The 17,678-nt window shown below is 39.4% G+C and overlaps 1 pseudogene; it reads left to right on the top strand.

Annotated features, from left to right (window-relative positions):
* The window catches only part of LOC127220707 (zinc finger protein 728-like), a 28,995-nt pseudogene extending 12,045 nt beyond the window's left edge, over positions 1-16,950 (top strand).
* Positions 16,951-17,678: the final 728 nt, after the last annotated feature.

Below are 17,678 nucleotides of genomic sequence, written 5' to 3'. Positions count from 1 at the left end.
CCTGTAAGTTGCTCTGTGAGCACATTTTATCACTGTAATAGGAACAGTTACTAAAGTTGCATGCCAAATGACAGGATCAACATTTAATACATATGCATCATAGTATTTTCTCCTCAGTATTGTCCTCCATTCTGGCCTGGTCTCATCATCTGCTTTTCTTTCGAAAGTGTTGCCTCTACTCTTTTCCTATGTGCCTACACACATCTACATGAACAAACACAGATGTAGTATCAAGATAAGCTTATGGATTGTGAATGGTGTTTTTTTGCAAAAATATACAAACCACATGTGATTTTGAGTGTGTGTGTGTGTGTGTGTGTGTGTGTGTGTGTGTGTATTATTAGGTAATATGTGACTTTAAAAAAAATCCAATGTTAAATAACTGTCTTTCCATCCCAATTTTTTTCCCCACAGGATGATCAAAATTTCATTTTTATACACCTGGATATCCATTTTACCAGCACTATTTGTTGAAAAGACTATCTAATTTAGAATATGGTTTTGATGACGGTCAAAAATTCCATATCCATTGACTTAATGACTTATCGTTGTTAACTTTATAGTCCATTGGTCTACACGCTTGTTTTTGTTTGAATATTAATGTAGTCATTTTTACAATGTGAGGTCTGTAAATCCGGGAACATGACATATCCTTCTCTTCTGTAATGTCTCATTCAGGTAATTTATTTTTTATACATGTGGAAGTTTTTCATGTCCTCAGGGTTGTTCCTGTATTTTTTCCTTATTGGGCTACTGTATTTATTGTAGGTTATTTCCCTGGTGACTTTCTCAGTCTGTTAATTGTTGGCGTACATGAAGGCTTTTTTTAAATTCAAGACAGGGGTTTCTCTCTGCAGCCCTGACTGTCCTGGAACTCAATCTCTAGACCAGGATGGCCTCAAACTCTTAGAGATTTACCTGCCTCTGACTCCCGAGTACTGGGATTAAAAGTGTGTGCCACCTCTGCCTGGCCAAGGGTAATGGTTTTTTTAGTTGATTTTGTGAGCTGTTATTATTGAAAGTACCCATTAGATTCAGGAGTTATTCCTGGATAGTGTGGGATCTTTTAAGTACAGAGTCACATAATCTTCAAACAGGGTTAGTTTAACTTCTTTCCCATTTTTACCTTTTGCTATTTTCTGTTGTCTTAATTCTAAAGAATTAAAATGAAGTATTTGAACCCCTATGTCATGCCAAATTTTAGAGGATATGTTTTCAGTCTTCCTTCCATTTACTGAGGATTGGCTATGGGTTTGTTATGCATGGCCTTTATTATGTTCATCAGGGATATTGTTCTGAAATGTGTTCTTATCCAGGATTTGTTTGTGGTTGTCACCATTGTTAGTTTTAGGCAGTGTCTCTCTCTGTAACTCTGACTGGCCTGGAAATCTCTGTTGAACATGTTAACATTTAACTCCCAGAAATCTGGCCACTCACCTTCTGAATAGTTGGATTAAAGTTGTGTTCCACCACACCTATCTATCCAGGTATGGTAGTAGAGTCATATTGGCTCCACAGGATGAATTTGACAGTTCCCCTTTTGTTCAATGGAAGTGATTGAGAAGTGTTAATATAAGTATTGTTATGAGATCAGCCTTGAAACTTGGGCAGGATTTAGCAGCAAACCCATGTGCTCTGGAGTTGTGTTGTGGTCTTTAATTTCTGTTTCATTGTTGTTGTTTTTCAATAAAAAATTATTTACCATGACCAAATTGGGATAATTTCAGACAGGCCATCCTTCAACATAGACAAATCTATAACTGTAATACATCATGTAAATGTACTAAGCACAAACACTACATGGTCATCTTGATAGAAACAAGATTTTTTGACAAAGACCAACATTCCCTTGAAGTTGTTGTTCTTATGGGACCATGCTGGTTGCTTTAACTTCTGGATGTTTTTAGTCATTCATAAGTATTTAGAAATTTACCCTTTACTATTTTTCCCAACTTGTTGGAACATTAGATTTCAAAGTTTATACTGATAATCTTCTGGATTTCAATGGAGTCTGTTTTAAACAGTCCCTTTTGTACTGAGTTTTATTAATTTAGATTCCGTCTCAGTATTCCTATCTCTTTTTCTCTGTCTTTTATTTGGCCAGAGATTGAAGAATCTTGTTAAACTTATTAAAGAACCAAACTGTTTGATTATTTTTTAAATATTTTTATTCAAGTCTCTACTTCATCAATTGTATCCTGAGTTTTATTATTTACTATCAATAATAAGTTGATAATATAATAAGTTCATCAGAGTCATTATCAACTTTGTATTTAAGTTAGGCTTATACTTTTTACTCTACTATTGAGGTGGATCACTAGAATACTTACTGGAGAACTTAATATTTAAATTAAGAACTTTTCAGTATAATAACTCCACTTAGAACTGCTTTCTCTGAGATAGTAAATGAGCCACTGTTCATTCAAAGGTATATTAATTAGTCATCAATTATTTCTGCATTTTCTAAGTTTATTCTCTCTTCATTTCTGTTTCAGACTAGGGTCCTCTAAGTGGAAATATGAATATATTTCTATTTTTCTTTGTGTAAGTGCTTGGTTTATGGTATGTAATGTGGTCCATTTTAAGGAAAATTCACTGTATATCTGAGAAGAATGTATAGTTCCAACTTTTCAAGTGTAATAGTCCGTGGATATATTTTTAGTCCAGTTACTATTTGGGATATTTATCGTGTGAATCCCTTGCACATATGTATTCTTTTTATTAAGGGAACCTGTATAGAAGTGACAATACAGCGTTGAAGTGTCCCAGTAATATTTTGCCCCCTCATCACACCTTCACAATAAAATAATAACCCTTTGCAAACTTTCAATAGCCAAAGTCATGTGCTGAAGTCCCAACTGGAATGGGTCAGGTTGGGAAATTCTTAGAAGCCATATTGACTTTATTATAGATATTACATTATGTTTATATATACATATATGTTACTTATGACATATCATATCTAAGTATATTTTATTTTTCAAAAAATTCAGATTGATATATAAATAAGGTTATTTGGCCAAACTTCCATTTTTCCATGCAAATTACTCCCTATTTATACCACCAGTTTCTCTTCAAACTCATTAAGCTTTTTCTTCAAATGAAGAGTCCATTTGCTGCTATGGGTTTGTGCCGAGGTGTAGGATGATTGAAGGGAGAAGTTCCTCAGGCTTCCTCTAGTTCTCCATTGCTAATACCTCCTCACCACAGTGTGGGACTTTATAAACACTGCACCTTTCTATGCACATGTTTTGTTGGCTTTTTCTGCAGCTCTCACACATGTAGTCATGGCCACTGTGAGTTCATGCATGTGACAACCTAGTCATTCCTTGCAATCATTGCTTAGCTGCATACACCTACGATTTCTGGCTCTTATAACCTTCCCGCTTTGTCCACCACGATGACTGTTAAACCTTGAGTTTCAGATATGATGTAGGTATCTCATTTAGAGCTGAGCACACGACAGCCTGTTATCCTATGCATATTGACAAATCATAGGACTCTGTTTTAATCACTGTCTACTGCACAACTGAGTTTTTCTGATGGTGCTAAGTGGGACTTACTGTGTGGATATGGACTTGAGGACAGTTCTTTACTTTAGCCATTACCACATGATAGTAGTAGGTTCTCTACTAGGTCATAATCACCTATCCAGGCACAGGTTTATGAACCAGTTCACACACCCAGACATGTGCACTAGCTAGTGCTCTGGCTTTTGATCCAGTTAGAAAATGGTTGCTAGTCCCATAAACTTTGTGCCATGATAGGAGCCTTGTGCTTGGACAGTTATTTTATACCCATTTTTCATAGCTGGCTAAGACTGTTTCTTTCTCTTCTCTGATTATAGTGTGGCTATTTCATCCCTAAATTTTCCCAGTCCATGAATATAAAAGATATATTTCATTCCATTCATGTTGTGTTTGTCTTTCATCAATATTTTATAATTTGCATTTTGAATGCTTCTCACTTTCTTCATTTCATCTGTTTGAATGCATTCTTGGTGTTTTCATGCATGGGCTTACCTCCTTGATTTCTTTGTGAGACTTGTTGCTTTTCTGAAAAATATTTGTAAATTTTTTTTTACTTTTAAATGTAGATTTTTTTTTTATATCTTGAAATTTCTGAGTTCATTATTCCTTTGTAAATGTTGATGTTCACTGTGGTGATATTTTGGTTGTGATCTAACAAATAAAATTTGCCTAAAGACTGGAGTGCAAAGCTAGCCTCACTAGTCAACCATACAGGCCAGACAGTGGTGGTGCACACTATTAATCCCAGCAGATGCACTAGTCAGTTGTAGAGGCTGGATGGTGGTAGTGCATGCCTTTAATACCAGCACTAGAGAGAAATATAAGAGGGGAGGAGATAGGCACTCAGTCAGTCTGTAGTCACACTGGGGACAGGATTGCCCTGTAGAAGGAGATTTTTCTCCATCTATCTCATTCCCACTGTTTTTTTTCCCCCCCACTGGATCCCACAGCCACTTAAGAAACAATCACTCAGAGACGTAATATTATTTATAGTTTTTAGCTATTGGCTTAGGCTTCGTACTGGCTAGCTCTCGGTTAATTATTAACCAATTGCTATTAATCTGTGTATCTCCATGTGGCTGTGACTTGCTTGGGTGATTCCCTGGGCTCCTACCTCCCCAGTGGCTACATGGTGAATGGATGTGTTACAGACTTGAAATTATATTTGTCATATTGTGCAGGTTCCTTTTTCTGTTTACAATGTTTTTGCACACCCATGTAAAGTCATTTTATCATATTGTATGTATGTTTCTACATATGCTTATGATATTTTGCATATTGATACAATTTAAGGATAGTTTTGTCAGGAATAGGAAAGCTGAAAAACTGTGGAGTGCTGCCGCGTAAATAAAAAGGAAAAAAAATTTTAAAGGCTACTTTTTTCAGGTTTCACTATATAGGTCTACCTCTGATCAGAATATTTACACATATATGTATATAGTTACAATTTCAAGATGATTGTTCTCATGCTGCACATCTGTTTAAAGATTGTTTATTTTTATATGTGACACTTCAGTCAGTAAGCGATATATGTTGTTGAGAAGTCACCCAGGCGTTTCATACCTGGCCATGTTCATCAGGTTCTCTAGATGCGCAGAAATGTACTCAGCATAGATATTTGACCTTCAAACACCTACAGAATATAGCATTTAAACATATTAATAATTTAAAACTCTCTTGACATGAGACATGACTGCTCCTGGCAGCACTGAGCTATTCTCAGAACGTTGGTCATCAGAGACACTCCATTTGCACAGCTGTTGAAATAATCTCTTTATTTTTGCCAATTACCTATAGCCTGGACATCTAATGTGTGTCTCTTGTTTGATGTTGTTCTTGCTGGTTGTCATTTTAAATTTGTGTATGTTTTTACCTCTTTCTCCTGGACAACACTTAATATCTGTTCCTATTGTTTATAGTTTTGTGTCAGGGTTAGAAACGTCTTATTTATAAAAAGAGGGAAGTGCAGTGGGAATTTGTTTCTGCCAATAGTTTCAGGGTCTTAGGGCATGGCTTTTATATGAGCACCAGTCCCTTTCTGTCCTGTTATATTAACTTTCTCATATGATCTTTCATTTTATTTACTACTGTACTACTTCATATAAAATGTGTGACTATATTCATGAAACACTCATTATGTTATAGTTGAATCAGATGTGTTATTTTATTTAAAAAGTGAGTAGGCACAATAGATATGTATTTGTTTCCACATTGGTAATCACCATCCCAGATCATGGTAGCAAGATTGGTAGATGCTGGAAATAATTTAGCATCAGCACAAGCATAAAGAACTGCTTTATGACTTTGTTTTGTCAAGATGCAGGTTTGCTAAAGCTTCTCCCCCAACAGGTATATTTTCCCATGTCTAGAAAACTCCTGACAATTAACAACATGAATGGCCAAATTAATCTTTGTTCTATTTGTTTTGGTATCTGTCAACTCGACAGAAACTATCGGAATCTGGGTACTGGGAACCTTGAGTAAGGAATTGCCTCTATTACATTAGCCTGTAGATGATTCTGTAAGCCAGGGAGACCCTAGGCTGTTGTTGGCATTTACATCACTGGTAAGGTGATCCTTGACAGTACAACAAGGAAACTGAGGTAGAATGGAGGGGTGTGGATGGAGTCTTCCCATCCTAGAAGCTGTTTCCAAATTACCTCAAAGAGGAGTATATGATTTGTAAATGTTCAGCCAATAGCTCAGGCTTATTATTAACCAGCTCCTACATTCTAAATTGACACATATTCCTTATGCTCAGCCATGTGCATGTTGAATAAAAAAAACCAACCTCATATCCTTTGCAAGACCATTAAACATTCTTAAGTACTGAACTATCTTAGCCTGTAAGTGTAGAGTTTGAAGTGATTCTGTTAAACATCATATCCAGTGCCAAATGCTTTATTGGAAGGAAATTAAATGACCCAGGTATTATACAAAAACATTATTAGAAGTGATAGACAAAATTGTCAACAGGGCCTAAACAAACATATTAGGCATAAGAACTCAACTTCTGTTAGAATTGTCCATATTGTGAGTCATTAATGTGCTGCTGAAGGGTGCTCTCTTCAATTTACTTTTTAAACGTGTTCTTCTCTCATGGGTTACATCCCAACCACAGTTTGCCCTCGCTCCTCTCTTCCATTCCCTGCCACTGCCCTACTGCCCCCCCCCAATCCACTCCTCCTTTTCTCTTCAGAAAAGGGCAGGCCTCCAATGACTATTAACCAAACATGGCATACCAAGTTATAATAAGACTATAATATCAAGGCAGGACAGCACCTGCTCCATGTTGGGAGTCCCACAAGGACACCAATCCACACAACCATGACATACATATATGCAGAGGTTCTCGGTCAAACCTGTGCAGGTTCTGTGACACTTCAGTCTCTGTGAGCCCATATGAATTCAGGTTTGTTGATTCTGTGGGTTTTCTTGTGGTGTCCTTGAAGCCTCTGGCTCCTACAATCCTCCCTCACTTCCTCAGGATTTCCCAAGATCCACCTAATGTTTGACTGTGGATTATGCTTCTGTTGCTGGATGAACCCTCTCTGATGATGATTGTGCTAATGTATTAGGGTATCATTAAGGATCATTCATTGATTTTTTTTTAAATTATTTTTTTTATTTTTTCCTGGTCATGTTTGGCTCTATTGTAGGTCTCTGGGCTATTTAGGCTCTGGATTTTGCCCTCTAGGCACTGTTTCAGGTGGGTTCCCCATCTCTTTTAGATCCTGCATATTGAGTTTACACCTGCACCATGGTAGCTCCTTCTTCTTGCTCCTGTTGTTTTAAACAGACAATCCCACTAGGAAGAAATGGAGCTGCAAAAGAGGTGTGAATTAATGCTGCATCCTCAAGGATCTGCAATTCTCATATGAAACCACAGATTCCCAGATGTGTCTCCCTGTAACAGACATGAACACATATGTACACACACTCACATACACATACTGAAAGCCTACCCATACTCAGAAATGCTAAGTCTTAAGGTTGCTGACAGTGCCCTTCACTGCAGCACTAGGAAGGAGGCAGAGCAGTCATGACCTCATTTTGACCAGACTTGTCAAGCAAATGTCTGGGGGGGGGGGGATGCACTGCTTGCTGAATAGTTTCTTTAAGTTGAAAGAGGTGCTCTGTGTCACTGGGTTGAATACAATGCTTGGTGTAAAGAAGAGCCGAATATGGACCTGAACAGTCTCTGCTCAGAGACAGCTTCCCTCGGAATCAATGTCCATCCCGAAAGCATCACATCTTCCTTGTGATGGGATTTGTGTCTTTGTCTCAGCGTGGACTCTACAGGAAAAATTCTTTCCAAGGAAGAGATGGGCATTCTTACTACAGCATTGTTCCAGTGTGGCTACTTCACTACAGTGAGCTCATTTGCTAGTCCTAAAAATCACATTTCTAATACCGTGTGTTTGCGGAATAATCTGTGTTCTGCCTCAAAAAAGGGAGGGAAGGTCAAGGCAGATACCGTTGATGTTCAAGACAGTGTCAAATACAAACAGTGTCAGGGTCAGAGAAGAGGGAAAATTCAATAAGGAATATAAAACATAACGCAGAAGGAAACCCTACAGTGCATGATGGACCAGGAGTCCGTGAACACTCCAGTGCGATCCCAGGAGCTGTGCCCTCCTCCTGGGGGAGGTGCAGAGGAGGAAAGCCTGTGCTCAGAGAACACCTGGTGCTGACTCCTTGCCTGAGTAGTGAGAAGCCAGGGAGGAGTGTGTGAGGTCTTTGTGGAAGAGCAGACCCTGAATTTATATTTATTACACAGGTTAATAGGTGAACGTGTGGGAAAGGAATTTATACACAGATGGAAAGATCTGTGATGGATTCTAGAATCAGGCATCAGCAGTTTCCACTTTGTTCAATGATTTTAAACATCTCAGTGTATCTGACCCATGCCCTTCACTGTGTAGATTCCAGGGTTCATATGATCCCTATTCCACATGTGGAGTCTGGTCCGTGCATGGTTCACACTGTGGGTCAGCACAAGAGAACAAGAATTATTTTTTATTAGTGGATATAGAACAGAAGTCCTTTTCATTATAACCAAGCACTTTACCCTGAGCTAGCCCACTGTCCATCCTCGACATTGTGTTTAAATGTAACACATCTATAAACTGTCTTTGTTAGCCTTGTCTTCTGGTTCTTCTGTCTTTAGCGCCTGAGGCACTGGATGACAGGCAAGGTCACCAAGGGCGGCTTCAAAAAGCATCTTGAAAAGATGATGCTCAGTCCTACATTAGCTTCCTGCTTTCTTATTTTAAGTAAAACAGGTGAATCTGAGTTTCCATGCGGTAGTTAAGATCTCATAGTAAGTACACCTGAGCTTTAACATCCAGAACCTTTCAGCGGAAATGCCTAGGAAATACGGTAAACATGACTGTGAAAGGCTAGGCTCACAGGATAACATCGGGTGCAGAGATCGCAGGACTGAAATACCCGGGATTGCTCTCATCCTGTCCCTGTTCTCAATCAGGTTTTCTTCCAACAAATCACTTTCCGAGGATTTCCGGAAGTCCTTCGCGCTGCCTTATGGGAAATGTAGTCCCATAGTGATGACGTCACAAGGATGGGCTTTCGATACCGGAAGAACTTGCGGGTTCAGTCTTCAAACTTCGCTTCTCCCCAAAGTTGGGCGCGTGTCCTGCTGAGCGGTGCGCTTGGATCTCTGCAATGGAGGTTGGTGCAGGGTGCAGCACTGTCCTGCAGATCTGAGGGACTGTGCGAGGTGGCGGGTCCGGCGTGGAGGGAGCGGACTCGGGCTGGTCGGGAGGCAAGAGACCCTGACTTGGAGGTGCTGCTGTGCTGACCTGGGCTGGACCACTGCACCTTGGTGCAGGTTTGATAGGGGAAAGGACGCCATGCCAGAGCCATGTGCTGTCTAGTCTCTTAGCGCGCCCTGCTGCCCGAGTCCACCTGTGCTTCTGGGACTGGAGTGCTGGGTCAGAAGTCAAGGGCTGAAGAAAGTGGGAGAAGACAGGGTTGCAAGGGCAGAGAGGGTCTGTGACTCTCCTGTCTGGGGAGGGAAGGGAGCTCACTTTCCTGCTTGGCTGGGGATGCATGCTCTCCCTAGCTGACTCTAGCTAGCATGGCTGTAATCAGATTTCTCAGGACTTCTAGAAAGAGTGGACACCTAGCCCCACCTACACTTCATAGGATACCTAGACGACTCCTCCCCTCCCCCCAATATAATTAGAAACTAACAGAAATTCCTAAAGTTCCTAGTTTCCAAGGAAAGAGTCCTTGCTGTATAGGATGTTCGTTTCGTTTCCTTTGGAATTAATTGTTAGATCTGTGGATGCCTACTGTGGAATAGGAATCGCTTATATAGACTTCTGTGACCAGAATCACCACATTACACTCCCATTACTTGCCCCCAGCCTCCACCAGCCTGCTCCCAATTTGCTCAGGAGATCTTGTCCCTTTTCCCTTCTGTGAGTGACCATGTATGTCTCTCTTAGGGTCCTCACAGTTTCCTAGTTTCCTATCTCTGGCGGTATGGGTTGTAGGCTAGTCATCCTTTGCTCTATGTCGAAAATCCATATATGAGTGAGTACATACCATGTTTGTCTTTTGGTGACTGGGTTTTCTTCTAATTCCATCCATTTGCCTTCAAATTTCAAGATTCCATTGTTGTTTGTTTTGTTTTGTTTTTGTTTTTCCGCTGAGTATTACTCCATTGTGTAAATGTACCACATTTTCTTTATCCATTCTTCAGTCTAGGGTCATCTAGGTTGCTTCCAGGTTCTGGCTACTACAAATAATTCTGCTGTGAACATAATTGAACAGATGCATTTGTTGCATTAATGTGCATCTTTGGGTATATGCCTAAGTATTGCTGGATCTTGTGGTTGATTGATTCCCATTTTCTTGAGGAACCACAATACTGATTTTCAAAGTTAGCACTCCCACCAGCAGTGGAGGAGTGTTCCCATTTCTCCATATCCTCTCCAGCATAAACTGTCTTTGGTGGTTTTGATATTAGCCATTCTGACAGAAGTAAGATGGTATCTCAGAGTTGTTTTGGTTTGCATTTCCCTGGTGGTTAAGGATGTTGAGCACTTTCTTAAGTGTCTTTCAGCCATTTTAGATTCCTCTATTGAGAATTCTCTATTTCCTTCTATACCCCACTTTATAATTGGATTATTTGGTGTTTTGGTGACTAGCTTCTTGAGTTCTTTGTATATTTTGGAGATCAACCGTCTGTCAGATGTGGAGTTGGTAAAGATCTTTTCCCATTCTGCGGGCTGCCATTTTGCCTTGTTGTCTGTGACCTTTGCCTTATAGAAGCTTCTCAGTTTCAGGAGGTCCCATTTATTAATTATCAACCTTAGTGTCTGTGCTACTGGTGTTGTGTTCAGGAAGTGATCTCCTGTACCAATTCATTCAAGGGTACCTTCCACTTTCTCTTCTATGAGATTCAGTGTGGTTGGATTTATGTTAAGGCCCTTGTTCCATTTGAACTTAAGTTTTGTTCATGGCAATAGATATGGGTCTATCTGCAGTCACCTAAATTCTGTTGGTGTCACACTGGTCTTTCTATTGTTGAATGTGTCCTTGTTTTGCCGTCTTCCCATCGCTTCCTCCAGTGGGGACAGGTGGGATTTCTCTCTCTACTCTCCTCTTCTGGTGGGTGTTGGTTGGTCAGGACTTCAATGTCAGTAACTCTGGTTTGTCTGAACTCTCTTGCAGGTGTCAAGCAGAGGGCACAGGAGGGCCAAGGCTGAGAGGAGGTCCAGTGTGCCAGAGCGGGGCCACTCAAGCAGAGGGTGTAGGGGGGTCAAGGGTCAGGTGAGGGCAAGCTCTGGATAGTCCCTCCTGGCAGTATGGTTCCACTCTAAAATCCACTTTAGTTTCAATTACATTGTTATTTGTGTGTGTGTGTGTGTGTGTGTGTGTGTGTGTGTGTGTGTGTGCTGTATAAGAACATGAATTTTAATTATGATATTGTAGCAATTAAAGAAATGATCATTTTTTATTTTGTTAATGTTGCTGTTAAACTGAGAAAGCTGGCAGTTTTCCACCAACATCAGAGATCTGAGAAGGATAAATTAGAACAGGCAGTATAATCCAGATGGCCTCTGTGTCACTGATTAAACATTTTTTATTTATCTCTAAGGATTCTTGGGGCTATCTATTAAGTATACCTGATTTTAAATGAACTTTATTTGTACATATTTACTTCTCCTTATGCAAACATGTATGGGACTTTAAAGCCTGTTCTTATAATGAATTAGGTTTGTACTGAGCTTGACTATAAACATGGTTTGAGCACATTGAAGAATTTAATCATTTTAAGGTGACTGGCCATTAACTTGTATGGCTTAATTATGTTTCACAATTTACAAAAAGTTAAAGCTTTTAGAAGCTTTAGAAGTCAACTAGGACTACACAGTGAAACCCTGTCTCAAAACAAAGCAAAACAAACAAACAAAAAAAAAAAAAAAAAAAAAAAAACAAAAAAAAAAAAAAAAAAAAAAAAAAAAAAAAGGAAAGAATTCAGTTTTTGATCTTCATTTGTGCTGGAGAGATGGCTCAGATTAAGGGCATTGTCTCTTCTTCATGAGGTTCTGAGTTCAGTCCCCAGTAACCCACAAGGTAGCTCACAACCATCTATAATAAAATCTGATGTCTTCTGGCATGGTCATCTTATTTCAAAGGACGGTGAAGTTACAGGACAGATTTGTAATAAGCACAATCATGGGTTTTATTGACTAAGGATGCAAATTTCATGGGACCACTTTCATAAGGATAGCATTTATTCACTGAGACAAAGCTCAGAATGAGGGCCTGATCAATGGTTAGGATTTGGGGTGGAGTGAGATTCAGGTGAGGTCAGATCCATAGACTGGCAGAAGATCACCAGGTTGTTAGACACCATCCACTCCAGCTTCCTAGTGAACAGACATCAGCCATTTCCTTCTGAAGAAAACCATCCTGCATGCTCAACATTTCTGGTTCCTCTCATGCTTTCTGTAGGCTGTGCCCTGTGTGTCATTCCCTTTGTCCTTTCCCCAGGGCCTGTGAGGGAGTTGGGTCAGTGTAAGTTCCCACTGCTAAATTTCCTAATCCTAATTTTGTTAAAATTCTTGTGATTGATTCCATATTGTCTACAAATTCTTCATTTATTGTGCTGCCCCTTGGTGGCTGAAACTTATGTCACCTGATACACTGTCACTTGCATCTCTCTGTACATGCTCAGGAAGCCAGCCCTCAGCCTAGAGTTGCTGGATCAGATCTGCATGTTCATTGTGTTTATCATTCGTGATTGTTCATATTGAGTGAGAAGTGCCCTCTCCATCACCATGGCTCTCTACTGTGAGAATGGACATTCAGTGCGTGGTCTTTCGATACAAGAATGGGACAAAACACCTATTTTATTTCAAAATTGTATTTTTTAATTATGTAGTGTGCATGGTTGTTCTTCTAGTGTCCATGTCTGAGAGATTGTCTGATCCTCTGGAACTGGAGTTACAGACAGTTGGGAGCAGCCTTGTGGCTCTGGGAATCAAGCACAGATCTTCAACATACATTTATGTAGACACACCTGCTCTCTATTGTATGGATCTTAAAAGTATAATTTCCATGGGAGTTTCTAGTGTCTTCAGTTTCCTTAATCATGAGTTCTGTGCTAATCATAGAACTACATCAGACTTATTTTAGGAATAGTGCTTTTCCTATATCAGAAGTCCTTGTAGGTCTCTCTCTCTCTCTCTCTCTCTCTCTCTCTCTCTCTCTCTCTCTCTCTCTGGACTACCTTTACACTTATATCTAGAAGCACATATACCTCTAGGTATTCATGTTTTTATCAGAAGTTTTAATTAGCATAATGTATAGCATTCCTTCTTTTTTCTTTATTTCAGGAAACACTGTCATTTGGGGATGTGGCCATAGATTTCTCTGCAGAGGAGTGGGAATCCCTGGGCCCTGCTCAGTGGAGTCTGTACAGGGATGTGATGTTGGAGAACTTCAGCAACCTTGTGTTCCTGGGTGGGTTGCTCTTTGATTTTTAATTGTTGTTGCCTTTTAAACCATGACTCTCCTCATCAGGAACTGCAACTCCTCTGCAGTTCCTGTTAGGCCACAGGAGCAGCAGCCTGGGAGAATTCTGTTCCTTCAGGCACTGGACTCTTTCAAAGCTAGGAAGGGAACTTATCTAAATCTCTGTCCTCCTAAACAACTCAAGATTCAAAGGTTGAGATGGGATTCTGCTCCTCAGAGGCTGAATAGCCAGTACCTCACCTCTTTTCCTTGTTGTGTATCCCAAAAAGTGCCATTTCTTCTCCTCCCTTTCCTTCTCCTGGCTCCTCCCTACTACTTCCTGTTTGCTAGTTGCTGACTCAGCCTCCTGAACACAGTTGAAGTTTTTGTATTTAATCACATCTTCGCATCACTGAACAAATGTTCCAGAGCATAAACAAAAGTAACACACCTTAAAATAATATTCTACAACATGGGTGAGGAACACCCATGCTGAACTCTTAATTAAGTGTCAGCCTAAAACTATTTTGGTACAGTATCCCATGGGGGCTTTTGCTTCCCCGACAATGAAATTTATTGGACAAATTTTAAGGAAAATTAAGGAGAGTATTCATACACCTTAGAATCATGTTATTTTTTTCTTGTGTTCATAATTTTCCCCCTTTTAGAAGTATCCTTTATATTTGTGTAATGTTATAATAAAGTAAGTGGTATAAGTGGGAAGCATGCAAGTTAAAAAAAATCACACTCTTCAGTTTTGATATTTTTCCTTCTAGCTGAGTATCATTAAAGTCTGGACATGCACATCCTAAATTTCTCCTAAGCATTCTGCTTGTCCATCAGGAAACACATGAAGAACTATACTTCTTCATATCCCTTGATTGCATCTTCTCATTCCTTATAGATCCAGTCTTAGAGAGCACCTGTGATCTCCAGAACACACTAATAATGCTGTTCTCTTTTCCCATATACAGGTCTTGCTTCTTCTAAGCCATACCTGGTCACATTTCTGGAGGAAAGTCAGGGCCCTTCAGATATGAAGAGACCAGTAGCTGCTGACATGCATACAGGTGTGTGGGGGTGGTGGTGGTGGGGCGCAGCCAGTACAGAGTGGGAGGCCTGAGATGCAGCAGGAAGCCAGGCTTTGTCATGAACATTTACTCACAGTGTTCTGATGGAGATCAGTTTTTAAGGGTGTCCTTGTCTGTCTTTTGCTGTGAGAAGAGGATGTTATTATGCATGGATTCTCTTGTGCCTTATCCTTTTTTCTTTAAGGCAGCAATGTTTACAGTGACTGCTTAAGTTCTGTAATTTCTAGGTGACTGTGATTTCTTTTTCATAAGTTAATGAATATTTATTCATTTAATACGTGTCAATCCTACTATCTTCAATCCATGAAATATACCATTTAATATTGTTATGGACAGTTTTGTTGTTATGCAGCATAACTTTCATACCTTCTTAAACTAGATGTCTGTAGTTAGGATATATTTAAACTCTGAAAACATGTGTCTACCAACTTTGACTACTCTCATACTTTGTGTTCATCCACTCATAAAGTTTCTATATTTCTTTAAGTGGCTCATTTATAATAGCATAATAGTCTTGTTTTCTTGATTGTTGATGTTTTGTCTTCCTTCTATGTTTTACTAACATTGCTTTGATTCTATATTCTATATTGTCATGGTCTTCATCTTTCACTGCAAGATATATAATTTTCACGTGTCATGGTGTTTTTAGGCTCCACTGAATACAGCCTTAGAAAATTGAAAAATGCATGTATGCGTAAATGATTCTGTTTTTAAAAATAAACATAAATATAGAGAATTTAGCTTAGTTTTCATTCATTTGTCAACCTTTGCTCACCAGGAAAAAACCACTCTACAGACAAAGAATGTGACATTACCCTTCCTTGGAATTCACAACCCATTAACAACCAGAATATTAATTTAAGAAAGAAGCCCTATAAGTGTGAAGAATGTGGGAAGTCCTTTGGTATTCCATCATTACTTTGTGAACACAAGAGAGTCCATACAGGAGAGAAACCCTTCAAGTGTGAAGTATGCGGCAAAGCCTTCCATGCCCCATCATTACTTTCTAAACACAAAAGAATTCATACAGGAGTGAAACCCTACAAGTGTAAAGTGTGTGGCAAGGCCTTCAATTGCCCATCACTACTGTCTGCACACAAGAGCATTCATACAGGAGAAAAGCCTAACAAATGTGAAGTATGTGGCAAGGCCTTCTATTTTCCGTCACGACTTACTGAACACAAGAAAATTCATGCAGAAGAAAAGCCCTACAAGTGTGACATATGTGGGAAGGTCTTCAATCGTCCATCAAGTCTTTCTGTACACAAGAGGATTCACAGAGGAGAGAAACCCTACAAGTGTGAAGTATGTGGCAAGGCCTTCTATATTCCATCACAACTTTCTATACACAAGAGAATTCATACTGGAGAGAAACCTCACAAATGTGAAGTGTGTGGCACAGCATTCAATTGTACATCAGGACTTTCTGTACACAAGAGGATTCATACAGGAGAAAAGCCTTATAAGTGTGAAGTATGTGGCAAGGCCTTCAATCGTCTATCAGGACTTTCTATACATAAGAATATTCATACAGGAGAGAAACCCTACAAGTGTGAAGTGTGTGACAAGGCCTTCAATGGTCCATCAGGACTTTCTGTTCACAAGAGGATTCATACAGGAGAGAAACCCTACAAGTGTAAAGTATGTGGCAAAGCCTTCAATAGTCTGTCAGGACTATCTAAACACATGATGATTCACACAGGAGAGAAACCCTATAAGTGTGAAGAGTGTGACAAAGCCTTCCGTATTCCCTCACTACTTTCAGAGCACAAGAGAATTCATACAGGAGAGAAACCCTACAAGTGTGAAATATGTGGCAGGGTCTTTAGAATTTCTCGGATTCTTTCTGCTCACTTGATAATCCATTCTGGAAAAAAAACCTACAAGTGTGAGGAGTGTGGAAAAGCCTTCTATAAAAAGTCACAGCTAAATCACCACAAATTAACTCACACTGGGGAGTAACCTTACAAATGTGAAGAATGTGGCAAACTGATCAACTGTACCAGAACCTTAAAAAACATTCAAGAATTTATTCTAGAAAGAAACACTACAAGTTTAAAGAATGTGGCAAGAACTTTAGAACTTACACAGCACACTATTCAAATTGGGGAGAAACATTGTAAGTGTGCAGAATGGCAAGGCCTTCCATTAATCTTCTGGTCTTAAACAACATCAAAGAATTCATTTGATAGAGAAGCCCTGTGAAGAAAGTGCCAAGGTCTTTGGCACTTACTAAGAACTTTTAAAACACCTGATAATTCATACTGGAGAGAAATGCCACTAGTGTCAAAAATATTAAAAACCTTTTAATAAATTTCTAGTGTTTCTCAACTCAAGGTAATTCAAACTTCAATGAAATAATACAAATGTTAAAATGTTCATAAAATGTTTTATGCTTCTTCAGATCCTAAAAGATATCAAAAATATTCTGAATAGAAGCCCTACAAATAGGGGCAATGTCATAAAGCCTTTGGAATCATTCAGATCTTACCCAGCACAAAAGAATCCTTAGTACAAAGGAGCCATACACATGTGAAGCGTGTAGTGAGGTACTTTACCATTCTATAAACATATCCTGGCCTCCTTAGAATTTATCCCAGAAGGAAGCAACATAACTGTGAATGGTGTGACAATGCTTTTAAGGAGCCCACACACCTTCAACCAATCATGCTCAACCTTCCTAATGCTGACACCCTTTCATACAGTTCCTCATGTTGTGGTGATCCCAATCATAATTTTTTTTTCTTTGCTACTTCCAACAAAGTTATGAATCAGGATGTAAATATCTTTGTATCCAGTGGTTTTAGATGACCTCTGTGAAAAAGGTCATTTAACCTCCAAGGGATCATGACCCACACCTTGACAACTGCTGCCTTAAACAAAGGTATTCATACTAAGCAACAGCCCTAGAAACATGCAGAGCATTGAGAAGATTCTTTATCGTTTACCCTTGTTGAGTATCAAGGAAGTCACACATGAGAGAGTTTCTGCAAATGTGGAGCATGGACAGGTGTTTAGCTGTTCCTCATGCCTGTACTGCATTGTACAGTTCATATGGGTAAGG

This window comes from Phodopus roborovskii, unplaced genomic scaffold, assembly GCF_943737965.1.
Source record: "Phodopus roborovskii unplaced genomic scaffold, PHOROB, whole genome shotgun sequence".
Taxonomy (NCBI): domain Eukaryota; kingdom Metazoa; phylum Chordata; class Mammalia; order Rodentia; family Cricetidae; genus Phodopus; species Phodopus roborovskii.
This window is presented reverse-complemented; position numbering and strand designations above follow the sequence as displayed.